The 27,642-nt window shown below is 42.4% G+C and overlaps 1 long non-coding RNA gene across 1 annotated transcript; it reads right to left on the bottom strand.

The window, feature by feature from the left end:
* Positions 1-502: 502 nt before the first annotated feature.
* On the bottom strand, positions 503-22,933 carry LOC117530470. The gene is made up of 3 exons (XR_004566371.1): positions 22,922-22,933; positions 13,711-13,722; positions 503-1,151 (listed from the first exon to the last, which is right to left on the bottom strand). It is a non-coding gene; the product is annotated as an uncharacterized LOC117530470 (long non-coding RNA).
* Positions 22,934-27,642: the final 4,709 nt, after the last annotated feature.

Raw genomic sequence — 27,642 nt, 5'->3', positions numbered from 1 at the left:
ATGGTGTGAACAGGTCGGTGCCATCAGAAAAACACCGGTAGAGAAAGAGCAGAGAAAAGTAAAGGCAGTTCCACGTTTTTTGTTTGTTTGTTTGTTTTTTTAACATGTTCACTCGGGTTAAAATCCTCTCTCTTTGCTCTGCGCTCGCTGTGTCACGTGCACTGATGGTTCTCAGCAGAATGTAACGTCTCATGCCTCCGTCGCAGTCTGCAGCGAGTTGACTCCGCATGCACGCACGCACACACACACACACACACACACACCTCCTCCAGTAAACTGCGCATTTTAAACGGCTTTGAACAAGACGGCCACTGTTTTAATTTCCCGTCTTATCCAAATTTGAACGTCCAAATGACGGCAGGACGGCTCGCTGCCTAAAACATGAATTGAGAGGAAAAACAAAGACTTAAATAAAATAAACGACTTGTCGACTAATAAATTAGTTGTCGACGGTTTCATTAGTCGACGTAGTTGTGACTAGTTGACTAGTTGTGGCAGCCCTATCATCAATTTCACAAAAGTTCCACTTCCTGTGGTGTTCAGGCACAAATGAAGCATTTCCATTTGTTGCAGGTTATGTGGAATCGTTTTTGTGACTGAATGGGACTGTGTGAACAGTAAAGATGTGATCAGAATTGTGCAGCCCTATGCAACACGCACATTTGGAAGAGTGGTGTATGTTGAGACATTGTGGTCAGTCTGCTCGTACTGTAGTTTCTTATTGTCTGTCCTGAGCCAGTCACAACCATGTCCACTCCATGTTCCACATGAAAAGAACTGGATATTATTGCTATTAATTAATATTATATTAATTATTGTTGTTGTTCTGAAGATTTACAGCTTTTCGCCAAACATATTTACTGCCGTCTCCTTATTTATTACAACTGCTGTTTCCTTCTGAAGACTTGGGTGACTTGTTCGAGACTTCATGTATTTGTGAAGACCGCGTGTGTTTGTCATGTTCTCCTGAGCTCAAATCATGAACGTGTGTTTAAATTGCAACTTGCAAGCCTTCTGTGTGCCTCTCTAGGAAATGTTTTATGGGAATTAAGTCGCCGTGGTCGTGAGGATGATTCAGGGGTCTCTGCCAGTCTCCCTCGCAGCTGACATGTCGGCTTCTTCCCTCTTCACGCTGCGTTGCAGGTGGTGTACTTTTATTTTTATTCCGTACATTTGTGTCACTGCTTTGCTCTGTCGTTGCCTCACTTCTTGGGTGTTTGGTCTCAAAGCGGTTTGCCGGAAGCATCAGTCTGCTCACAACAAGCCCATTGGACAGCTAAGTGAAAATGTGTGGACGTCGGGTATTAGAAAAGTTGGACGTGACTCTGTCTATAAATATGGTCTTGTTCGGTTATCGTGTGATATTTGAGCTCTGCTAACGTTGTTGTTTTCAGGCTCACAGGATCTATTAAAAAACAAGAAACAGTGGCCTTGGTGTCCACCAGACCTAGACTTTGTAAATGAAAGAATCTGACAAACAAGATCATTTAAAACTACATTTAACTTCAAACCCACACATATGTTGAGAGAGAAGGAAGAAGTGTCAGCTGTATTCATCTGTCCTACAGGGACGGATGAATATGCCAAAACAGACTCTCTCTTTTCTGGACTCATTCACTGTATACCTCTCTTAACCACTTTGTTATAGGGGAGGTGATGGTCTAGTGGTTAAGCGTTGGGCTTGAGACCAGAGGATCCTTGGTTCAAATCCCAGCCTAACTGGAAAATCACTAAGGGCCCTTGGGTAAGGTCCTTAATCCCCTAGTTGTTCCCGGTGTGTAGTGAGTGCCTTGTATGGCAGCACCCTGACATCAGGGTGAATGTGAGGCATTATTGTAAAGCATTTTGAGTGTCTGATGCAGATGGAAAAGCGCTATATAAATGCAGTCCATTTACCATGTTATTTATTCGTTATTACAATAGCATGTGTGAATGCACATCTAACGCAACCACAAATGTAATGTGTTAGTAATGTAACTGACTCTTTCCATGAATGTCTACAGATTCCTAATCTGCTAACAGTGACTTTTCTAATAATTATTACAGTAGGAGCCAATACTGTACAGTAATCGTAACCACTGTTGTAATAATTAATGGATTGGAGGGTGAAACTGCACAGAAAATAACTGCTACTGGTTACCATATTTACAAAAATAATTAATGCAACTTCTCTCGCTATTGTAATAATTGAAAGTGATACTGTTATATTCATGGGAAAAAAAATGTCAGTTTCATTACTAACATTTATTGCAGTTTTGGTTGTGCCATTTGTTATGCAGTGGTTCTCAGTGTAATAACTACTAAGAAGGTCATAGTTATAATCATGGGAAGATGTCTTAGTTGGTTGCATTTGCTGTGCTTTCGTCCTACTATTGTAATAACGGCCACATTTGTCCTCATTACTACAATAACAGTTGCAACACATGGCTAAATACATACAAAAATACTTTATGCAGGATTGTGCGGAGGTATGGTGGTGTTTTTTTCAGAATGTAACTGCTATGATACAATCAAAAAGTTTACTTCTCTAATTTAGTACATTTCTGTGTGAAAATGGTGTCACTGACAGCCACACCTCCTCCTAATCCATCATCAACCCAGTACACAGTAACCATCCAGCAGGTGGCAGACATGTCTATAGGTTATTGCATAGACAAAACAAAATTGCATTTTTGATTGACCTAGCGTATCAGTGTTTGCCACATATTATTTAGTTTATCCTTGTTTTTTTCTTTTAATTTGATTATTTACAAGATGATAGCATTTATTGGTTAGCTTTCATGTTAGCAAACTGGAGAAGATGGACTCATCCATCTATCTACCCATCTATTTCTTCACTCACTGCATTTTAGAGGTAACATGCGTTGACTTTTCCAAAAACCTTGAGTCAAACAGTCTAAATGTTGCAACATTTAGACTGTTTTATTAGACTGCTATTAGTGAAACACTAATATTAGAAAGTACAGCAGTTCAAACTCATTCATGGCTTGATGGTTTTAAATACTTGTGTCAGAAATGTTTAAAATGTTGGTAAAATGGTTTCCAAAGTACAAACATGATTATCTTAAAAGAAATAAAGCTCCCAGTGGAAGCCCACTCATTAGAAGAATTTTTTTAAACTTGTTTGTTTTTTCCTTTTAAATCTCAGTGTCAGATCGGTGCAGAACACATATTGTATCGTTTCCAGAAAGAAAATCCAACATTCCAATAAAATCTCCAACAATAACATATCAATTTTCCAAGTAAAATATAAATTTGATACTCCTTCTTGGAAAATCCAATGATAATTTTATAATTTCTAGGGTATAATTAGCCATTTCATCAAGTTTTCTGAAAATCTGTACACGAGTATTTGAATAATCGTGTGAACAACCCAACAACCAAACAGCTCATAAAGTTTTTTTCTTCTTTGATCTTGGCTGCAGCAACTGTCCATTAGTCACACTCGTGGTTAACTGAGGTTTCGCCATCGACAGACTTGCTGCAGAACGCTCTGTCAGATGACAGTGATTGCGTTTTTACCTTCCTCCTTCTTACTTCACTTGGAGACTTTCTCTTGATTGGTAATGAGGGTGAGTCAGAGGACAGTCTGTACCGGACATTTGGACCTCTTTCATGAAATAGTTATATGCACAGATTTCATCTGATATCATCAAAAGAAGAACTTGTGTGCAGTTCTTCTGAGGTTTTTGTCCCCTCAAAAATGTTGGTAGGTAAAAAAAGTTTTGTAACTTAATAATAGCAAATTTCATTTTTTTGATTTTTTTGATAAATTCTGGGAATATTAGGTTCAACTAAATGGGGGGAAAAGCAAGATATAAAACGTAGCAGCAAATGTAGGTTTGTGCATAGTGCTGTGCAAGTGTTGTTTTCCGAGGACTAACATTTGCACAGTTTTTAAAAAGCATGTGTGCTCATCTGGACATTTTGGTCTTGAATTTTGGGAGCAGTGTTGGAGCATTGTTCTCATGTTGCAGGAGAAAGTGATTGCACCATAGAACACCAAAAACCTGGTCAAAAATCAAGCGCAGAACATTTCTGCTGTTTGTACAGCACAAAATTCAGATACGCCTTACATACAGTGGGAGAGTTCCCAACACATACACTCTGCTGCCACACATGCAGTTGACTCCAGACTACAAAAAAAAAAAACAGTTAACAAATAACAGTAAATAATATATAACATTTTAGTTGCTTCACCTCAGGAAGCTTTGGTGGCGTCTCCCCAGTCGCTCACAGTGACACTTGAACAGTGACAGTCCGTTTGCTTGCCAGAAAACCTCTCATTTGAACCCGCCATCTAAATAATGATGTGCCAAGTTCCAGCACACAATCTGCTTAGTGTCGTTCATGTTAAGCCCAAAACACACATACAAGTAAGTGCTGTGCACATTGGAACCTGGAAAGAAAAGTTGATGTTCTTGAAAGCCAATGTCAGCACACTTCAATAATGTGCAGCAACACATTAAAAAGAGAGTATTTTTTTAATTCCACCTCACAAAATGCTAAACTTTTCATATAAAACGTTCTCCAGGCCTCACAATTTTCCATGTGCTTGCAGAAACCCTGCAGTTACTCACAAAATTTAGGCTTAAAACAGTTAGTGTTAGACTAATGCTTGCTCTGTGAGGATGTGTGTCTGTCTGACACACGCACACATCCTGCAAGACAAGAAGGGACCATGCCACTCCTTCCTCTTTTAGAAAGGGCGTGGCATAGGATGCATCGTCTTTGTGTTGAGGCATTGGTGCATATTTCACTATTTGATGATCTGCATTAAGTGATGTTCAGTACGACCTCACAATGCCATGTGTGCGCATATATATATATATATATATATATATATATATGAGTGTGTGTGTATACAGTAAAAGTGAATACATTGGGATTGTGTTGGTTCTTTTGAGGTGTTTCATCACTAATGTTCTAACTGTCTATGTTGTGTCTCTTGTTGCTGTTTTCAAAGTAAACACAGCTTGAAAAAAGGCATTTTTTTTTCTTTTTTGCTTGCTTGCTTTCTGATTTCTAGTCTTTCACACATAATTTCCATCAAAGTTTCTTTTCTAACAGACTTTGGAAATGATCCTGAATCGGGAGGCTGAGTTTTAAATGTGTTGTGGTCGGAAACGTCGGTCGGAAACGAAAAATCCCGAGGTTTCTGTAAAACGCAGTTGTTGACCGGCGCAACCAGTCATGACTTCCCATTTCATCATTTGCTGTTACCCATAATGCAATGTCCCATTCATTATAGCACATACCCACAAAATCATTGGAAAAGTTCCACTTTGGTGCAAGTCTCTTCTTTGCCCATTGGCTGAATATTCAAGCAAAAAAAAAGACTCTTAATAAAAGTTCTTGATAGTTGCGTTTGGCCTTGTAAATTGGCCCTGAAGCTTTGGCGGTCGTAGGGTGGTACTTGAAAAATTGTTTAATATTAGCATTGACAGTGTGAATCCGTGTAAAGCTTTTCAACAGACAGAAATTGTAGAGTGGAACTCTTTCAACCAATTTTGTGGGCACATGTTGCATTATGGGCAAAACAAAACAAAAAACTGAGTTCTCAGATTTGTTAGCTTTAGCTTTGTTGTGGTATCATTAGCATTGCACTTCTTAATATGCTAATGTTAGAATGCTAATATTGCTGTTGGATTAAAGCAAATGTAGCATTAATATTTGAATGTTGTCATGACCTTTTATTACACGGTGCCACTGTTCCTCTCTCTGGGGGTAATGAGGTGTGTGATGTGACCTTCTCACCTAGCTACAAATAAAAACGACTGTCACACCTCACTCCCAACTCAAAACCACTCAAGCAGCCATTATCAGTTTTCCCACTAAAATTAAAAATCCATTTTATGTCATATACAAGGCTAGCCAATTTTCCAAGCTGTGTCCATTCTGTATGTGATAAAGTTCATACAATAGAGATGAAAAAGACCACAGTGGACATCATCACTCGCTGAATCAGCATGTAGCGAGTAGCATGGGCCGCCATCTTATTTAAGGAAATGAATGAAATTAATGTAAACAAAGTGCCACATAAGCTTGGGGAGGAAGACAATCAGTAATCCAGTCTGCTTTCCAACAGCTGTTTTACAATCAAAATCTTAACCTCACACCTACCGCCTGGCTGATAACAGAGGAAACAACATTTGAAGCCATCATAGTGATAAATATTCCATTTCATCATACACGAATAGTTTTCCCAGTCAGTTGACCCAATGTGGAGTTATTTAAGAGAAGACAGCTGCAATGTATCCACAATAATCAATTTTCACCCCCGAACACCAACACAATGACAACTACAGTCATTCCTTATACAAGATGGCGGATGAAGAGCTTGTGAAAATTAGCTTGATATCCACTCAAGTCTTTTTTTTGCCATCTGTGTGGTTGGCACCACATTGATTCATTCGTATGATTGTCAGCTATGTTAGCATACTTTCTGTAAGTTTAGTACTATGTCATAAATTTTTCTAACACATCGACACAATGAAGGTTGTGGCAATTCCTTATACAAGATGGCAGACAGAAAGATCATGGAAACAAGCTTGATATCCGCTCTAGTCTTTTTCCCCCCACCTGAAGTGGTTCATTTGTTTGACTGTTAGCATACTTTCCTTCACTGTAGTATGATATTGTTAATTTTGTGAGAACATTGGTGCTTTGTACAATACTTGTACTAATGTTGATACTGGATTAAGCCAAATGTAGCATTAATGGTTGCCGAGTGCCATTTATGTGTTGGTGGATGGCATTGGTTTGTACTCCCAGACCTGACCTGAGCTAGCATTAATGTTTATACGAGGGCTGTCAATAAAGTACAGGTCCTTTTTATTTTTTTCAAAAACTATATGGATATCATTCATATGTTTTTACATCAGACATGCTTGAACCCTCGTGCGCATGCGTGAGTTTTTCCATGCCTGTCGGTGACGTCATTCGCCTGTGAGCACTCCTTGTGGGAGGAGTCGTCCAGCCCCTCGTCGGAATTCCTTTGTCTGAGAAGTTGCTGAGAGACTGGCGCTTTGTTTGATCAAAATTTTTTCTAAACCTGTGAGACACATCGAAGTGGACACGGTTCGAAAAATTAAGCTGGTTTTCGGTGAAAATTTTAACGGCTGATGAGAGATTTTGAGGTGATACTGTCACTTTAAGGACTTCCCACGGAGCGAGACGTCGTGCAGCACTCCCAGGCGCCGTTGTCAGCCTGTTTCAAGCTGAAAACCTCCACATTTCAGGCTCTATTGATCCAGGACGTCGTAAGAGAACAGAGAAGTTTCAGAAGAAGTCAGTTTCAGCATTTTATCCGGATATTCCACTGTTAAAGGAGATTTTTTTAATGAAAGACGTGCGGACGGGTCCGCGCGTCGGGACGCAGCCGGCGCGGTGCGGCGGCACAGGAAAAACACCTCCGTGTTGATAACCATTTGTAAAATCCAGGCGGCTTTTGATGGCTTTCAGTGGAGTGAGTATATGAGAAACTGTTTAACAGCTGGACATGTTCCAACTTGTCCTCAAGGCTTCCAACAGAGGTGTTTTTCCTGTGGCGGAGCGTCGCGGCGGCTGCGAGCCGACGCTGCAATCCGTCCGCACGTCTTTCATTAAAAAAATCTCCTTTAACAGTGGAATATCCGGATAAAATGCTGAAACCGACTTCTTCTGAAACTTCTCTGTTCTCTCACGACGTCCTGGATCAATAGAGCCTGAAATGTGGAGGTTTTCAGCTTGAAACAGGCTGACGACGGCGCCTGAGAGCGCTGCGCGACGTCTCGCACCGTGGGAAGTCCTTAAAGCGACAGTATCACCTCAAAATCTCTCATCAGCCGTTAAAATTTTCACTGAAAACCAGCTTAATTTTTCGAACCATGTCCACTTCGATGTGTCTCACAGGTTTAGAAAAGGTTTTGATCAAACAAAGCGCCAGTCTCTCAGCAACTTCTCAGACAAAGGAATTCCGACGAGGGGCTGGACGACTCCTCCCACAAGGAGTGCTCACAGGCGAATGACGTCACCGACAAGCGTGGAAAAACTCACGCATGCGCACGAGGGTTCAAGCATGTCTGACGGAAAAACATATGAATGAAATCCATATAGTTTTTAAAAAAAATTAAAAGGACCTATACTTTATTGACAGACCTCGTACATTACTATGCCCTTTTTCTTCACTTGGTCTCAATGTAAGGATACTAGAATGAGATACATGGATTTGTCTCCTACTTATGTCAAATGCCCACTTTCGAAACCAAGAAAAAATGTTTTTCTTCCTCCTTTTCTGTGTCAGACTCTGTGTGAGCATACGGCGAGTTGTGCATGTGGGAAATCCCATATGTTTGCGGGCGTAGCTTGTGCTGAGTGACGTTGTGTCGCTGGGGGCGGCCGGGGGCCGGATGTGTGCGTGTGGAAACTGTCCTCTGCAGGCGATAACTGTCAGGTTATCTGTTTCCCCATAACACATATTCCAGGACGTTAGCATGATGCTAGCATCCAGGGCACCGTTTTAGAAACACGTGTGACAGAGATGCTGAATCATGCTTGAAAAAAAAAACTTTGTTCACCTTTTTTTCCTCAGAACAGTGTGTTTGCTCTCGACTTTGAAAATTTGGCCGGCGTTCCGAGGAAAGCTTCTTCTTCTCTCACCGTAACGCTGTTGTGTGTTTGTGAACTTTGCTTCAGCTTCTTGAACACTTTGCTTCACTGTTGCCGGTGTTTTCAGAATGAGACTAATCCAGAAATGCTGCTTGGGGTCCGGCACTCTTTTTGTCGCAGTTTTTTTGGGGGGAGCGTTCGGGGAGCGTTGCTATGGCTGCCACCGCTTTCCCCCACAGGAAGTGAAGTTCTCAGTATCTTTCCACGTCTCTAAAGCCTCTGCTAAAGACTGATGACTGTTCATTTAGAGCTCAGTGAATTTCTATAAATATTTTAGATTTTGCTCAAACTGATTGTGTGCAATTGTATTGGTGAAAATACAATAAAAATGATGTATTTTTACACAATAAGCTGTGTCTGCTCTGCAGCATGTCTTTTGCCGAAGGGTCCGTTCTAATACTTGAGGTGAACTCTCAAAGAAAATTTCCTCTTTTTTTTCCACAAAAACAAGAATGTTTCTTGTGTTATTTGTTTGTTTGCTAGACGCTGATGCCACAGCAATCGCAGGTACGACTGCAGCGTCACAGCTGGGACTGACAGGTGTACTGTTTTTGTGTATCAGTGGCCAGCAGGAGGTGCTATCGCTCCCCAGTGTCAGAAGGAAAGGCACTGTGTGAGCCTCATGGTTAGAACATGTTTCCCATGTTGGTGAATGTAAGAGGAGCGGCAGCACAGGTTACACCGGCTTCCAAAACAGAAGGTTACTGGATCAAGCCCACTTACTGCGTCCGTCTGGAATTACACGGAGAAGCGTATCTGTATCCATACTGGATCCCCTGTAGCAACCTTGAGCAAAAATTCAAAAATAATTTACAACTTCCAACAACGTCTGTGTGTTTGTTCCCGTATTCCTCCCACATCTTTTGCCAGATTTCCAGCAAACTTGCTATTTGGATCAAAGTTGATCCCAAATTTCCTATAAGTTGCTTGGTTTGGCACAGTCACTGGTATTAAAGGATTATTAACTGAGCGCGAGGTTAATAATGAATTTATTATATGGCTACTATATACAATTATAGACTTTTGATGAGGTGTACCGCCTCGGTGAACCCCATCCTGACCAGGTCCGCATAATCACGGGTACACCGAAACCAAAAGTCTATAACCGCTTTATTATATGGTAAACAAGAAAACTGGGAGTTTGTCAAACATACTAAAACTGAAAAATCAATCTCAAGTTTCAACTTTTTATTATTACTGTCATACTGTACCAACTGACATCCCATCGATCGACTGGAGATGCCTGTTAAGTCCGTGACAATGAGTTATCAGGCTTGTTTTCTTATAAATTCGCCATTCGCCTGTCTAGCTTCCGCATAAAATCGACCGAGTACTACATCAAGCATCCGTCTGTCATAACTTTCAAAGTTGGACGCATGTCACTTTTCAGTGATGTACTTGCGAAACAGGTTCGCTGCCGACTGTGTATTTCTGCGGGTGTTCTTTGCATCTTTTTCGTGTAAAATTTGTTTTAAGTCAGTGTCACTAACAGACGCAAACCTGTCTTCTGCCATCTTGTCAACAAACAGCCAAAGTAGGCATTGTATCACGTTATCTGATTGGTCGTTATGGATAGAAAGCGTCGCTCGATTAGCTAGCACTACGCTGCACGCGAGGTGTACTCATTTTGCACGTGCAGTCTACTCGGCTCCACCAGCGGTCAACTCGGCATGTGGTACAGCTCAGAAAGTGGCGAATGGGCCAATCAGAAGTTGGCAAAATCCCATACGATATAATAATATATATAAACATGCAAACGTACGGTATCGCTGAATGTGGAAGCTGCTGACAGCTTGTCAGACCTGTTGGCTTCACCGCCGTGAAGAACTTGCTAACAGATGGTCCGGCCATTAGCTGGTAAGCTGTCATTCGGTGTGTTTTTCTGATACTGTTTACATATTTATGGAGTTTGTTCCTGTACGACTTTGTTTTTCTAATTGTGTTTTTAGCTTTCTGGTTTGTAACTAATGTGATACGCGATCCGGACCGATTGTCATGGTAACCGTTCTGATGTGGGAAAATATCAGACTGGAAATCAGCCAATCAGAGCGCCCGTAGCATCGCAGCCATATATGATAATTTATATACTTCACTCCGAGTTCCGCCGAACACACATTTAGTTGGGTTCCAGAATTGGCCAGGTGAGGTCGTATTTGCCAAAGGTTATTCATTAGGGTCAAAGTCACCTATATTTGTCTGTGGGTTGGCCTACTGCTCACAGGTACGTTGGTCGATTACTACCAGACTTGTTGGGTGGATGAAGGTTGACCCTGAAATTCCCCTCAAATGGTTCATTTGGCCAAAGATCAAGGTCAGCGGGATCTTGGTTAATGAATTTGATTTTCAGCCTGATTTGACACAAGGCCTGCACACATGGTTCGATTCTGAATTTACCCTGGACAGTGCAACCAAACAACAATAATTTGGATGAAGATTAAGGTCTTGGGAGCCAAAGCTGATGTTTCCACCAGGCATTGAATTGTGATGTTACTATTTAAAACAGTTACCCTACCTATTTTTTAATCTTCATGCCAGTGGCTACTTTTACCATGTATTGACTAATGTGAATAGTTGGAGAGAGAAAAAAAAATCAACTGAAAGGGTGATTTGCTTTACTTGAGCTCTGATAGGAAGAGAAGGTCATTACAGCAAAAATTGGATGTTTTCTGTTTTTGAGAGATCAAAAATGAGTTTGTTAATACAGTCAAATGAAAAACTAGTTAACTTGAAAAACAACTGCCAAACGAGGTTGAGTTGAACTTCAAACACCGAGGCCTGGAGGCACCGATTGGAATCCTATACAATGTCTATCAAAAACTGAAACAATAGTTCTATACAATTCTTGTATGATTTTTATTTTACAATACAATTCCTACATGATTTTATTTTCCAATAGGATTCCAATGATTTTATTTTCAGAGGGGATTTGTAAATAATTTTATTTTCCTATAGGATAACAATAAGTTTTTATATTCCCATATGATTTTTATTTCCTAGAGGATTCTTTAAATTATTTTCTTTTCCCATAGGCTTCCTATATGATATCATTTCTTGTCAGATTTTAATATGATTTTAGGATTCATATTCTATTTTATGTTATTTTAGGATTCCTAAAGTATTTTATTTTTCCATAGAATTCCTATATGACTTGATTTTCCAGTAGGTTTAATACAGGATTTTATTTTCCTACCAGATTCCTGTAGGATTTGATTTTCCATTATGATTCCTATCAGAGTTTATTTTCCTACCAGATTACTTCAAGATTTTATTTTGCTGCAGGTTTCCTTTAGGACTTTTTAAATCTGACATAAAACAAAAAACACAGTTTTGCCCAGTTTCACATTAAGATGCTTTCAAATGCAACACTCACTGTCTTCTGTCACCTTTTTGAAAACATCAAATTCATGATACTATACCCAACTATGATTTTTTTTTTTTTCATGAATGATGAATAACAGATGATCCTGTAAAGGTTACTGAAGATAGATATTATAACCTGTGGGCACAGGCTCTGAGGACTATGGCAGGTAGGTAGAGTTTAAAGAGGGACTAGCTTAAAAATAATTATTTTATCTGATAAAACATACTAAAAACATGCAATTCACACCCTTCTTATGAGTTTACTTTTGTTTTTGATAATTAATAACTCAATAAAATAAAAATAACATGATAAAAAATGATGGTTTCCATAGCAGAGAAGCTTGAATCTTCGACTGGACTGGGTTGCTTGACGCGAGGATGTTTCGCTTCAAATCGCAGAAGCTTCCTCAGCTAAAATTCTTTCTCTGGTAGTCTGACTTCTGTCTTGACCCTTGTAGAGAAGAATAACAAGCTCCAAAAGCTCGAGTTTTAAACCTAACCAGACCCCTCCTACCGAGAGGCAGACTGCTATTGGCTAGTGACTAAACAATTGCTTTAATTAGCACCTATTGTGCTCTAGTTAGCACCCTGCTAATGATGGTGTAGCTGTCCCTCCTAATGATGGGACTGATGCCTCTCCTGACACCTCTCCTGATGACGTGAATGACATTACCATGAACAAAAGACTGAAACTGCTTTGCCCTGAGTACCCCATTGTAAACGGGACAAAGCGTGTCTCAAACCCCCTCCCCGGGTTAAGGCTGGGTTTCAACTGTTTCACATAAAATGCCTCCTTCACCACTCTCTCAAACCATTTCTTCTCTCTGGCTAAGTTTTTGACTTCCTTGTCCTCAAATGTGTTGTTAGTGTCTTTAAGGTGGAGATGAACTGCAGACTGAGGTCCACTGGCGCCCTCTCTGCGGTGCTAGTGTAGCCTTTTGTGTAACAGCTGCTTAGTCTCACCTATGTAGTGTTCGTTACAGTTTTCCTGACGTCTGATAAAATACACTACATTGCTCTGTTTGTAACTAGGGATCCTGTCCTTAGGGTGAACTAATTTCTGTCTCAAGACCTGTTAACACCTTGAGATAGAAATTATTTCCAGTCAAAGATTCAAGCTTCTCTACTTGTGTCTGAAAATGACTCCAGATATCATCTGACCTTTTTTTTTCTCCTTTCTTCTTTTTTGGACAAAGTGTGCCTGGTCTTTTGAGGTTTCAGTCACACATTACACACTAAAGGAGTGTTTCAGCATTGGGAGTCAGACCCAGGACCTTCTAGCATTTCGCATATGATGATTTTTGCACACAAGAGAATAAAATAAACAATCTGGCGCAATCTGCCAAACAAAAGCAAGATGAAAGCACTTGGGGAAGAGAAGCCGAACAAACGCAACAAAAGCAACTGTACTGAAGCAAAGCGGCATGAGCCGTTGTGTGTGTGTGTGTGTATGCACTGCTCCGTGACACACTGAATGCCTCAGGTTTCACACACCACCTGCTCTCACATAACGCATTTTGACGCACATCCTTCTCCCCTTCAACTTTTATGTGAGGATGTGGGTATTTTGGGAGCTTTTATCACGTGATGACTTCCTTCCTTCCACAGCATATCGCTCAGATCTCAGAGCAGCGCTTCTCCATATATTTGGATGACCTCATCCTGCTTTCATAGAAAGCAAAAAGCAACAGAAGGACTGACCTATGAAGGCTTCTTAGGGAGACTGAGAAGCATCAATTGCATTGTGATGGAATGTCAGCTACAAGGTTTTGGACAAGTGGCGCATTTCTCTGGACATGAACCAGAGGCCTCAGTGCTGAGGATGAAAGCGGCTGGAAGTGGACAAGAAGACACTCACTTTTTACCTGAATGCGTCAGATACACGGCAGAATGCAGGATAATTATTCACCGGTTTGCTCAAATACCGTGGATGGAACAATAATTAAATATCTGAAATAAGAGATTAGTATTATTTTATTGCCGGCACGTGAACACACTCAGTTATGTGGCAGAATGTGTGTGTAACGAAACACAAGGCGCATAGCAGCAAGTAGATAACTGAATGTCATTTTACATTTACAGCCATTAACAAATGCAAAATCCTCATTTACATAATGCTGTTTACATCACCTAAAAAAAAAAAAAAAAAACTGGGACCGGAGAGTGTGTTCCAGTTATAGAAGAATAACACTTCTCAGCCTCTCTGGGAAAGTCTAAGCCAGGGTATTACAGGGGAGACTTACAGTATTCACAGTACTTCACTTTTTCCACATTTTGTTGTTAGTCTTATTTCAAAATTGTGTAAATAAATTTTTTTTTCCCCTCACAATTCTACTCACAACACCCCATAATGACACCATGAAAAAAGTTTTGTTGAAATTTTTACAGCTATATTAAAAATAAAAACTAATAAATCACATGTACATACCCTTTCCTCAAAACTTTGTTGATGCACTTTTGGCAGCAATTACTGGCTCAAGTCTTCTTGAATACGATGCCACAAGCTTGGTGCACCTATCTTTGTGCAGTTATCTCCATTCCTCTTTGCAGCACCTCTCAAGCTCCATCAGGTTGGATATGGAGCATCCGTACACAGACATTTTCAGATCTCTCCAGAGATGTTCAGTCGGATTCTGGTCTGGGCTCTGGCTGGACCACTCAAAGACATTGACAGAGTTGTCCTCAAGCCACTCCTTTGATAGCTTGGCTGTGTGCTTAGGATCATTGTCCTGCTGAAAGATGAATCGTCTCCACAGTCTGAGGTCAGAGCGCTCTGGAGTAGGTTTTCATCCAGGATGTCTCTGTAAATTTCTGCATTCATCTTTCCCTCAATCCTGACTAGTCTCCCAGTTCCTGCTGCTGAACAACATCCCCACAGCATGATGCTGCCACCACCATGCTTCACTTTAGGGGTGGTGCCTTGTTTCCTCCAAACATGTCGCCTCACATTCACACCAAAGAGTTCAATCTTTGGCTCATCAGACCAGAGAGTTTTGTTTCTCATGGTCTGAGAGTCTTTCAGGTTCCTTTTGGCAAACAACAGGTGGGCTGCCATGTGGCTTTTACAAAGGAGTGTCTTCCATCTGGCAACTGTACCATACAGGCCTAATTGGTGGATTGATGCAAAGATCATTGTCCTTCTGGAAGATTCTCATCTCTCCACAGTGGAATGCTGGAGCTCTGACAGAGTGATCATCAGGTTCTTGGTCACCTCCCTGACTAAGGCCCTTCTCCTATGATCACTCAGTTCAGACAGACAGCCAACTCTAGGAAGAGTCCTGGTAGATCCAATCTTTTTTCATTTATGGATGCTGGGGTGATGTCCCACTGTGCTCATTGGGAACTTCAAAGCAACAGAAATGTTTTTGTACCCTTCCCCAGATTTGTACATCTGAGACAATCCTGTCTCTGAGGTCTACAGACAATTCCTTTGACTTCATACTTGGTTTGTGCTCTGACATGCACTGTCAAATGTGGGACCTTATATGTAGAAAGATGTGTGTCTTTCCAAATAATGTCCAATCAACTGAATTTACCCTAGGTGGACTCCAATTAAGCTGTAGAAACATCTCAAAAATGATCAATGGAAACAGGATGCACCTGAGCTCAATTTTGAGCTTCATGGCAAAGACTGTGAATACTTATGTACATGTGATTAGTTATTTTTCTGTTTTTAATAAATTTGCAAAAATCTCAAAAGACTTTTTTCCACATGGTCATTACTGGGTATTGTGTGTAGAGTTTTGAGGAAAAGATTAATTTAATTCATTTTTGAAATAAGGCTGTAATATGACAAAATTTGGAAAAAGTGAAGCGCTGTGAATACCAGATGTACTGTAGACTATTAGTTGAACCTCATATTGTGGAGAAGCAATGTGGGTTCCGTCCTGCTCATGGAACAGTTGATCAGCTCTTTACCCTCGCAAGGATGTTAGAAGGGTCTTGGGAATATGACCAACCACATGTGTTTTGAGGACTTGGAAAAAGGTGTATGACCGGGTCTCTTGAGGTATCCTGTAGGGGTGCTGCCGGGGAAATGGGGTACCGGATTCAATGCAATGTGTGATCTGGTCTCCATATGACCAAAGTAAGAGCTGCATACGCATTCTTGCATTATATCAGACCTATTTCCGGTGGGAGTTGGACTCTGCCAGGGCTACCCCTTGGCACCAATCTTATTTGTGATGTTCATGGACAGGGGTTCAAGGCACAGTCAGGGACTGGTGACCTCAGAGTTGCATCTCTACTTTTTGCAGATGATGCGGTTCTGTTGGTTTCATCAGGCAGTGACCTCCGATGCACACTGAGCAGGTTTGAGGGCGAGTGTAAAGTAACTGGGATGAGAATTAGCACCTCCAAATCTTAGACCCCGGTCTTCTGTCGGAAAATGGTGGATTGTCTCTTCTGGGTCAGGGGAGAGTTACTGCCCAAGTGGAGGAGTTTAAGTATCTTGTGGCCTTATTCACGAGTGAGGGTAAGTTGAAAATTGATATATGGATTGGAGCAATGTCTGAAATTTTACAGACGTACTGGTTCATCGTGGTGAAGAAGAACATGAGGCTCTCAAGTTTGCAGTCGATTTACACTCCTGTCCTTACTTATGGTCGTGAGCTTTGGGTAATGACGGGAAGAAGTGGAAGAAATGAGATTCCTCCATTGGGTATCTGGGCTTACACTCCTGGACAGGGTGAGAATCAGGAGGAACTCAGAGTAGAGCTGCTGCTTCTCTACATTGACAGGAGGAGCCAGTTGAGGTGGTTCTGGAATCTGGTGAGGATGCTCCTTTGTCATATCACCAAGGAGGTCTTCAAGGCATGTCCAGTGGGGAGGAGGCCCCGGGGACGATCCAGGACACGCTGGAGAAGTCATATTTCCAAGCTGTCTTGGGAACACCTTGGGATCCCCCGGGAAGAGTTGCAAGACTTGACTTGAGCATAAGGAAGTGTTGAGGGAGCTGCTTGCTCTGGTGCCACCGTGACCTGGATCTGGATAAGTGGCTGAAAATGAATGGATGAATGTCTTCATCATGGTACCACCGCTGTCAGTTGTGCAGTTGGTAAATCACCCGCGCTGTCGCCACCCAACACATAAAAGTTTGGCTCGCCCACGCAACTTGGCACTCGTTATGTGCGGGCTGAGTAAATCAGGAGCTTAATCTGCTCATTTGAAGCTTAAACTGGTGAAGGTTTCACAAAATATTTAAAATAAAATCTTGAAATCTAATATTCTTTTTTGCATTGGTAATCTTTGGAAAACTGCAGATTCTGTTCGTCATTATAACTGTCGTTGTAACTTTTGCAGGGAATGTCCAGGCTTTTTTCCCCCCTCTCTAACTCCCACACACACGCTCCCGTACAGATTTTATATCATGTTTCCACGCGGCTGCTCATATACAGCGTTTCCGCTGCAGAACAGGCGCGGCGCCGTTTATATGGAGCCCAGCAGGAGATTCCTTAATGCGCTGCTTGTCTCTGCCCTGGTTTGAATTTTAGAATATAAGTGACTGGCTTTCCATACTGACAGCTGATGATGTCATGGAAAAATCTTCTCAGAACTTAAAAAGTGGAAAATATTTTATAATGAAACGCAGCCCCTGAGGTTTTTTTTAGGGGATGAGGGTGGGGGGAGTTTGCTGCTGGGCCAGGCCGCAGCACGAGCAAGGACCGCAGAATTTTATCTTTGTTGAACTTTTGACATTTACGCTTAACCAGAAGAAAAGCAACTGAAACTGCAGAACGAAGCCTGAGCTGTTCTCGCGTCTGCTGTTGGACAAAACCTTGTGGAGCCTCATGCTTTGTGTCTGTATGACATCACAGAGATTTTCATTTCTCTGCAGACAACCTGCGCAGCAACAACCTCTTACTCAATACAGATGGCTTTCATGGAAACGCTTGACCTCTGTGTCTTCATTAAGCTCTTGAATGGGTCGCGGATGCCAAATGTCTGCAACAATGAAAGCCTATGTGAGGTCGTACGTGTGCAGGAACACTTGCAGCGGGTTTCAAGAGCCGCGCTTGCACCGGTGTTACACGACTCCTTGGGAAAGAGATGACAACAGGATCTTAAACTCACAACAACATCCTGTAACCTCCGCCTCCACCCCGCCACGCCATTCTCCTCAACAACCTCCCTCCTCCCCTTCTAGCACGCCGTGCTCATTCATCTTTTTTAATCAAATCTGCTCAGCTGACGGGAAAGAGAGGTCATCAGATCCTGTTTTGCAGAGTGACAATGTGACATCCTATTGTGTAGCAAAACCCTTCTTATCTTAAAATATAAATGCAAGCTTATGAGTCAGATTTATTTGGATGTGCGTAATCACTGAGACGGAATTCCCAGTAACGTGAGCAAAATGGGAAAATTGGAGTTCTGAAATTATGTGCACTAACTCACACACTGCCTCATTTCATTAATAAAGTAGAAAAACAAGACCAAAAATGTCCTCTCTTGTAATATTTTATTCTTTGAAAAGGCCTCAGTGTGAGGACGCTAAAATGTAGTGACTGCTGATGGATGGGTCATATAACTTAAAGAAAAACCTTCTCAAATCTGGTGAACGTTGATGCAACAGATTAATCGAAAATCAACTTTGTTTTAGCCATCAAATATCCCACAGGCGTGTCTGCCACCTGCTGGATGGTTAGCGGATGTTGTTTTGATGGTGGATTAGGAACAGGTGTGGTAGTCAGAGATGTAAAGTCCAATTCCAATTAAGGGTTGCGGTGACTGGAGCCAATCCCAGCAGTCATAGAGCACCAGGTGGGGTACACCCAGGACAGGACGCCAGTCTGTCACAGGGCCACAAACAAACACATTCACGCCCACTCGCACACTTACGGACAATTTAAAGATTCCAGTCCACCCAACACGCATGTCTTTGAATGTGGGAGGAAACCGGAGCACCCGGAGGAAACCCACACAAACACGGGGAGCACATGCAAATTCAACACAGAAAGTCCACAGGCGGGAATTGAACCCATGACCTTCTTACTGTGAGGCAACAGTTGTAACCACTAAGCCACTGTTCATTAATTCATTCATTTATCCAGGTCCTTGTTACGGTTCCAGTAGAACAAGCACCTCAACCCACACTTCCCTATTCTCAGCCAAGTGCTCTAACAATTCTTGAGGGATTCTGTGATATTCCCAAACCATCTGGGAAATATAATCCCTGAAGCGTGTCCTGGGTCTTCCCTGGGGATTCCTTCAACATAAATGTGCCTGGAAGACTGCCCTAGGGAGGCAAATAGGAGGTGTCCTCCCCAGATGCTCAAACCACCTTACCTGGCAACGTACGATGTGAAGAAGCAAAGTTCATCACCACAGGTAAACATAGGCGCATTAACTGACTAGTAAATCAAGAGTCTGGCTGTCCGACTCACCTGTTTCTTCACCACGATGGTCTGGTACAGGGTCCACAGGCACGTCATACTCTGCCTCAGACCTGCCCAGTGCGCATTGGAGGTCACTGTCCGATGAAGCCACATAAATCCAAGTGGCAACCTGGTGTGTGTGTGTGTGTGTGTGTGTGTGTGTGTGTGTGTGTGTGTGTGTGTGTGTGTGTGTGTGTGTGTGTGTGTGTGTGTGTGTGTGTGTGTGTGTGTGTGTGTGTGTGTGTGTGTGTGTGTGTGTGTTCCAGGTACAGATGGCCGCTGCTAGGGCATCCTCTGCCAGGCTAGTGGGTAGCCACAAGCCAATCTCACAGCAGTTCATGATGGCACTATGAAAAGTAAATTAATTTACAGTGCATGATACCGTCATGAATATGTGGCGCTTTTCCTAATGGGGCACAAATTCATTTTGTGACAGGGCCACAAAATGCAGGGTGGGGGAAGGGAGGTTCTGTGGGGGTTATGGTTAGGGGAAGGGAGAGACTTACTTTATGGTGATGGTTAGAGTTAGGAGAAGGGATAGGATTAGAAATAGTAAAATTTTAAAAACCACATCATGAAAATGTGACTCATTTCAGGGCACGAAAGAAAGTGTGAGACTGGGCTGGTAACCAGCAGCTAATATGAATTCAACACTCCCATCATGTGAAAGATGGGGGCATTTGAGGACAACACCAGGCTCTGTTGTGAAGTGATGCTGTTAAATCTAAATCAAAAGATTAGTTTGAAAGTGCAAGACAGTGGCTCAGTAAAGTCTTTAGGGAGTTGCATAAAATTGAGGAGTTGCAAAGTCGCTTGGGAGCTTGCACAAAGGAGTATCACCATAGTCTCTCTCTCGCACACACACAGACACACTGCTCCCAGCACCGACCACAAAGGACGTGATTGCCAAAGAGGAAGTTAGCATGTCTGTTTGTGTGTGACCAGAGGAAGAAGAAGTGTTAAAGTTATTAGCCGAGTGGGAGCAGTGCATTTAGGGGGCATCCTGTGCACAACAAATGTTTCCTGCTTCTGCCTCACAAATAGGATTGCCAACTCTGAAAAATAAATAAGGGACACCTCACTGGCAGGGCTGACCGGCCCATGGAAATATAGACTGGAATGGACATGCGCGCCTCTATCTATTAGCGTCACTCAGGACAGGAAGGCGCCATTACTAAGGGTGGAAATGTGCAGCTCATCAATAATAAACTGACTGCTTTTTTTGCACTAGCGTCACTATTTCTTAATGGATTTTAATAAATGTAGGCTTGTTTCAAAGCCCTTTGAAAGCTCTTTCCAATGCACCTATGCATGTGTGGGTGAAAAAAAAACATGTAAAATGCAGAAATCTGGGGAAATTACAACAAACTGTGCTGCTTTTCTCACTTTATTGTCGCTATTTGTTAACAGATTTTAATAAAAGTAGGCTTGTTTTAAAGCCTTTTAATTGCTCTTTCTAATGAACCCATACATGTCTAGGTAGAAAAAAATGTTTTATGTAAAGTGTGGAAATTTGTGGAAAATATTCCATTCTGTTCATTTACTGTGATTTTTTTTTTTTTCCTGTCATCATAATTCTCGATGGATTTTTATAAATGACGCTTGTAAGTTGTATTCATGCTAATTAAAAGGTCTAACGAACCCATACATGTCTGGATAAAAAATCCTTATGTATTAAAATATTAATCTGAAGTATGCCTTGACATTGTGCTCATTTATCTTGCTGCTTTTTCCACTGTAATATTACTGCTAGACTTTTAATGACAACAACATATATATGATTTTTACTAACATTTTATTACAAGTAGATATAAAGCCATTTAGAATTTATGACTTTTGACCCTCAGTCAGGGTAAAAAGTACCTCCTCCATCCCTCCAACCACACTGTTCAAATTTAAATGCCTCCTGTGACCACCATGTACATATCATATTAAACAACAACTGCAAGTATATATACATAAATATATTTAAACATTTTTGTTTCTGCATGTGAACGCAGCTTAATGAAAAGAACTTATGGCGTTGAGTTATAGTCTCAGTATATTGACATTAAATTGCGGCATAACAACTTTAAAATAGACATTTGTTTTACATAATTACATTAAGGCTCTTTTACAGTTAATTTTAGTATTGGAGAATTTGTTTTTGTGGTTCGTGCAGTTGATGATGAAGCACTGGCTGCCTTTTTTCTCCTCATATCGCTTCTGTTTAACAGGATCAAGGTCTCTCTCCACCCTCAGTAACGGCCGCCGTGCAGCACGCCGCTAATCACGTGACGTCCATTCCAGTCTCTATTTCCATGGACCGGCCAACTGACCATTGCCTTCACCCTTCCCAGTGTGTGTGTGAAACGATTTTTAACCATTTGACTATTGACTTGACTCTGAATTTAAGTAGATGCACACATGCATTTGTTATGATATGAACATGCGGAAAACAAATTATTATTTAGCAATTGATTTTTTAGTGCAAAATAAATTTTCACTCAATTTCAATATGAGCATCCTGTCCTGCTTCAAAATATAAAAAAAAATTCTTTAAAAATAAATCTTTCTCTGTCGTGTTATTGCTTAACTTAAAAGTGTATAAATTAACGAAAATGTTGTGTGGGCCGCTGAAGAGGAGGTACTGCTGGCCCACCACCACCAGAGGGCGCCCTGCCTGGAGTGCGGGCTCCAGGCACCAGAGGGCGCTGCCGCCTCACAGGAGCAGCCGGGGTGACAGCTGTCGCTTATCACCGACGACAGCTGTCATCAATCATCAGATCTACAGTGGTATATCAGCAAGACGGCATCTCCACCTCATTGCCGAGATATCGTTCTACCTGAAAGGTAATATCCTCAGCCTGACAGCTTGATAGAAAGCCCTTTTTGTGATTTTTGTGAGTGATAACAGACTTTTTCTCCAACTAGAGGTGGAGGTAGCTTCCCTGCCGTGCAGATTGCTGGGTGCAGACGCACCCACGTTTAACTGTGTTTTTGTTCCTCGCCAGCAGTACCAGGTCCGACACGCGGAGGCAGTGGCCACCTGGGAGTTCGGGACTTGGCGGCTCCAGTATTCCCGGGGTCTGGTGGCGGAGGAAATCGTGTGGTTCCGGTTCTGCTTTGGACAGGCGTCTCCTATCCTCGAGCCTGCCCACACGACACCTTGTAATTTGACCTTTGATCTATTGTGTGATCTGTTGTGTTTGTTGTGCACGTTCGCAACAGTAAAGTGTTGTTATTTGACCTATTCCATTGTCCGTTCATTTGCGCCCCCTGTTGTGGGTCCGTGTACTTACACTTTCCCAACAAAAAAAATATCATCCAAAACAATGTAACAGTGAAAGTCTGAAAAAGTAAACAATACTTATAGCTGTTGTCGCGCACCTTTTCCACCCAGACATTTTCCTTTTCCCATTTGCCCATGTATTTTTGCTTTCTTTTTTTCGAGGAGGAGTAACGACGTTACAGACATTGCTGTTCGTAGGCGTGTCTGCGGTGCCAGTGTCGGTGTCTGTGTCGGTATCAGCCATGCTGATTTGTTATGGTCGTCCGACGACGGTCGTCAGCTCATGATTCTCGTCCGGGATCTTCTTGCGAGCAGATGTCCCTCAACCAATGAGATAAGAGTGATTCTGTATCGTCAACTCGTGTCTGTCAGCTCATTGGTGAAGAGCAGGAGAGAGGCTGGGATCAAATTTACCGTAAGTTTCTATATAAAGCGCAAGTCAATTCCATTGACATTTCACAGACTTTTTGATTCTCACAGAAATACGGGACAAACTGCGTCCCGTTTCAGGTCACTACGGAACGCACACTTTTATTTCCAATTAAGGGACGATTCCATTTTTCAAGGGACGGTTGGCAACCCTACTCACAAAACAACCACAGAGAGAGTGCAGAGAGTGGAGTGGGCCAAGAAAAGAAACTAGAACTTACTGACGTGAACCTGCACACAACTAAATACGGGAGAAAACTATCGGGTGCCTCAAGAAAATACACCGTTACACTGCATCCAGAAAGTATTCACAGCACTTCACTGTTTCCAAATTTTGTTATGTTACAGCGTTACTCCAAAATGGAGTAAATTCAAATTTTTCCCCTCAAAATTCTACACACAATACCCGATAATGACAATGTTAATTTTTTTTTTTTTTTTTTTTTTTGCAAATTTATGAGAAATAAAATATCAAGAAATCACATGTACATAAGTATTCACAGCCTTTGCCATGAAACTCAGATTTGAGCTCAGGTGCATCCTGTTTCCACTGATCATCATTGAGATGTTCCTACAGCTTAATTGGAGTCCACCTGGGGTGATCTGGAAAGACACACACCTGTCTACATACAAGGTCCCACAGTTGACAGCATGTCAGAGCACAAACCAAGCAAAGCAATTGTCTGTAGAAATCTGTCACAGGATAGTCTTGAGGCACAAATCTGGAGAAGGGTAGAGAAACATTTCTGCTGCTTTGAAGGTCTCAATGAGCACAGTGACCTCCATGATCTGGAAATGGAATAAGTTCAGATTCACCGAGGCTCTTCCTAGAGCTGACTACCTGTCTAAACTGAGCGATCAAGGAAGAAGGGCCTTAGTCAGGGAGGTGACCAAGAACCCAATGGTCACTCTGTCAGAGCTCCAGCATTCCTCTGTGGAGAGGGGAGAACCTAACAGAAGGACAACCATCTGTGCAGCAATCCACCACGCAGGCCTGTATGGTAGAGTGGCTCAATATACAGAGACATCCTGGATGAAAACCTGCTCCAGAGCACTCTGACCTCAGACTGGGGTGACGGTTCATCTTTCAGCAGGACAATGACCCTAAACACACAGCCAAGATATCCAAGATAAAGGAGTGGCTTATTCAGGACAATTCTGTGAATGTCCTTGAGTGGCCCAGCCAGAGCCCAGACCTGAACCTGACTGAACGTCTCTGGAGAGATCTGAAAATGGCTGTGCACTGACGCTCCCCATCCTACCTGATGGACCTTGAGAGGTGCTGCAAAGAGGAATGGGCAAAACTGCCCAAAGAAGACTTAAGGCTGTAATTGCTGTCAAAGATGCATCAACTAAGTATTGAGCAAAGGGTGTGAATACTTAAGGTACATGTGATTTTTTTTTTTTTTTTTTTTTTAGTTTCTTTTTTTATTAATACATTTGCAAAAATAATAATGTCATGTTGTAAAGTGTAAATGGACTGCATTTATATAGCGCTTTTCCATCTGCATCAGACGCTCAAAGCGCTTTACACATCAATGCCTCACATTCACCCTGATGTCAGGCTGCTGCCATGCAAGATGCCCGATACACACTGGGAGCAACTAGGGGATTAAGGACCTTGCCCAAAGTCCCTTAGCGATTTTCCAGTCAGGCTGGGATTTGAACTGAGGATCCTCTGGTTTCAATCCCAACACTTAACCACTCGCCCATCACCTCCCCTAAATGTTGTCAGTATGAGATGTTGTGAGTAGAATTTTGAGGGGAAAAAAATTAATTTGCTCCATTTTGGAATAAGACTGAGATCTGTGTTTGCAAACTGTAGAAGGGCTTCAAGCACTCAATGTAAATCCATAAAACATGTCTCAGTTTGGTTGATCCTCATCAGATCACTGTCAGAGGAACAGTTAGTGGACAATCTGCAGTGGAAAAAATGAGCCAAGAACACACTTTGTCAGCCAGCACGTACTGTTGCATCACACACTTTATTAAATAAGCAACAGCGGCCTCAGTGACTACCAGGACTCTGCAATTATGAAGTGCTTTGAGAGGATGGTGTGATGGACTTCACAATTTACATGCAACAAAAGGCCTACAGGTGCGTATCTGAACAGGTGCACACGTTCCCCTGTGCTAGCACACCTACTTAACCTGATACCAGTGATGAATATGCAGTTGTTCTGAAAGCGTTAGTTATGTGTTTGTCGACCAACTGACTGACTCCATTTGCCTTAGGCTTGTCCTCCTAACTGCAGCTATCCAAGCTGTTTATTCCCTGCAATCAGTGTCGAGCATCACCATAATGGAATCAGAGAGTCCAGTCCAGAAAATTTCCACTAGTAACTCTGAAAACTTTATTTCTAGTGAATTGGGAACAGTGTGATGGTCTTCCACACCTCGCTGTGCAGTAATTTTGTGTATTGGAGACAGTGGGATGGTCTTCCACACCTCGCTGGAAAGTAATTCTGGTGGATTTGGGACAATGTGATGGTCTTCTAGACTTCACTGTACTGCAGTTGTGGTGGACTGGGGTCAGCATGATGGTCTTCATAAAGCTGTTATGCAGCTTTTCTATTCCTGAGCCACCACTCACACACACACAACTGCTATGTTTGTCCGGTCCAAAGTCGGCAGCCGTGCCACTGTTGTAACTACGTGACAAGTCCCAGTGCCAAACATGTGCCCCCTGTGTGCAGTATTTCTGGTGGATTTGGGACAGTGGGATGGTCTTCCAGCCTTCACTGTACTGAAATTCTGGTGGATAGGGGTCAGTGTGAAGGTCTTCCACACCTCACTGTGCAGTATTTCTGGTTGATTTGCGACAGTGTGATGGTCTTCCACACCTCGCTGTGCAGTAATTTTTGTGTATTGGAGACAGTGGGATGGTCTTCCACCCTTCACTGTACTGTAATTCTGGTGGATAGGGGTCAGTGTGAAGGTCTTCCACACCTCACTGTGCAGTGTTTCTGGTGGATTTGGGACAGTGTGATGGTCTTCCACACCTCGCTGTGCAGTAATTTTTGTGTATTGGAGACAGTGGGATGGTCTTCCAAACCTCGCTGTACTGCAATTCTGGTGGATTTGGGACAGTGTGATCGTCTTCCACCTTTCACTGTACTGTAATTCTAGTGGATAGGGGTCAGTGTGAAGGTCTTCCACCCTTCACTGTACTGTAATTCTGGTGGATTTGGGACAGTGTGATGGTCTTCCACCCTTCACTGTACTGTAATTCTGGTGGATTTGGGACAGTGTGATGGTCTTCCAGCCTTCACTGTACTGTAATTCTGGTGGATAGGGGACAGTGTGAAGGTCTTCCACACCTCACTGTGCAGTATTTCTGGTGGATTTGGGACAGTGTGATGGTCTTCCACCCGTCACTGTACTGCAATTCTGGTGGATTTGGGACAGTGTGATCGTCTTCCACCCTTCACTGTACTGTAATTCTGGTGGATTTGGGACAGTGTGATGGTCTTCCACCCTTCACTGTACTGCAATTCTGGTGGATTTGGGACAGTGTGATCATCTTCCACCTTTCACTGTACTGTAATTCTGGTGGATAGGGGTCAGTGTGAAGGTCTTCCACACCTCACTGTGCAGTATTTCTGGTTGATTTGCGACAGTGTGATGTCTTCCACACCTCGCTGTGCAGTAATTTTTGTGTATTGGAGACAGTGGGATGGTCTTCCACCCTTCACTGTACTGTAATTCTGGTGGATAGGGGTCAGTGTGAAGGTCTTTCACACCTCACTGTGCAGTGTTTCTGGTGGATTTGGGACAGTGTGATGGTCTTCCACTCTTCACTGTACTGTAATTCTGGTGGATTTGGGACAGTGGGATGGTCTTCCAGCCTTCACTGTACTGTAATTCTGGTGGATAGGGGTCAGTGTGAAGGTCTTCCACACCTCACTGTGCAGTATTTCTGGTGGATTTGGGACAGTGTGATGGTCTTCCACTCTTCACTGTACTGTAATTCTGGTGGATTTGGGACAGTGGGATGGTCTTCCAGCCTTCACTGTACTGTAATTCTGGTGGATAGGAGTCAGTGTGAAGGTCTTCCACACCTCACTGTGCAGTGTTTCTGGTGGATTTGGGACAGTGTGATGGTCTTCCACTCTTCACTGTACTGTATTTCTGGTGGATTTGGGACAGTGTGATGGTCTTCCACTCTTCACTGTACTGTAATTCTGGTGGATTTGGGACAGTGTGATGGTCTTCCACTCTTCACTGTACTGTAATTCTGGTGGATAGAGGTCAGTGTGAAGGTCTTCCACACCTCACTGTGCAGTATTTCTGGTGGATTTGGGACAGTGTGATGGTCTTCCACCCTTCACTGTACTGTAATTCTGGTGGATAGGGGTCAGTGTGAAGGTCTTCCACCCTTCACTGTACTGTAATTCTGGTGGATTTGGGACATTGTGATGGTCTTCCACCCTTCACTGTACTGTAATTCTGGTGGATAGAGGTCAGTGTGAAGGTCTTCCACACCTCACTGTGCAGTATTTCTGGTGGATTTGGGACAGTGTGATGGTCTTCCACTCTTCACTGTACTGTAATTCTGGT

The sequence above is a fragment of the Thalassophryne amazonica genome, chromosome 18, assembly GCF_902500255.1.
Source record: "Thalassophryne amazonica chromosome 18, fThaAma1.1, whole genome shotgun sequence".
Classification (NCBI taxonomy): domain Eukaryota; kingdom Metazoa; phylum Chordata; class Actinopteri; order Batrachoidiformes; family Batrachoididae; genus Thalassophryne; species Thalassophryne amazonica.
Note: the sequence above shows the minus strand (reverse complement) of the source record. Positions and strands in the feature narration are given on the sequence as shown.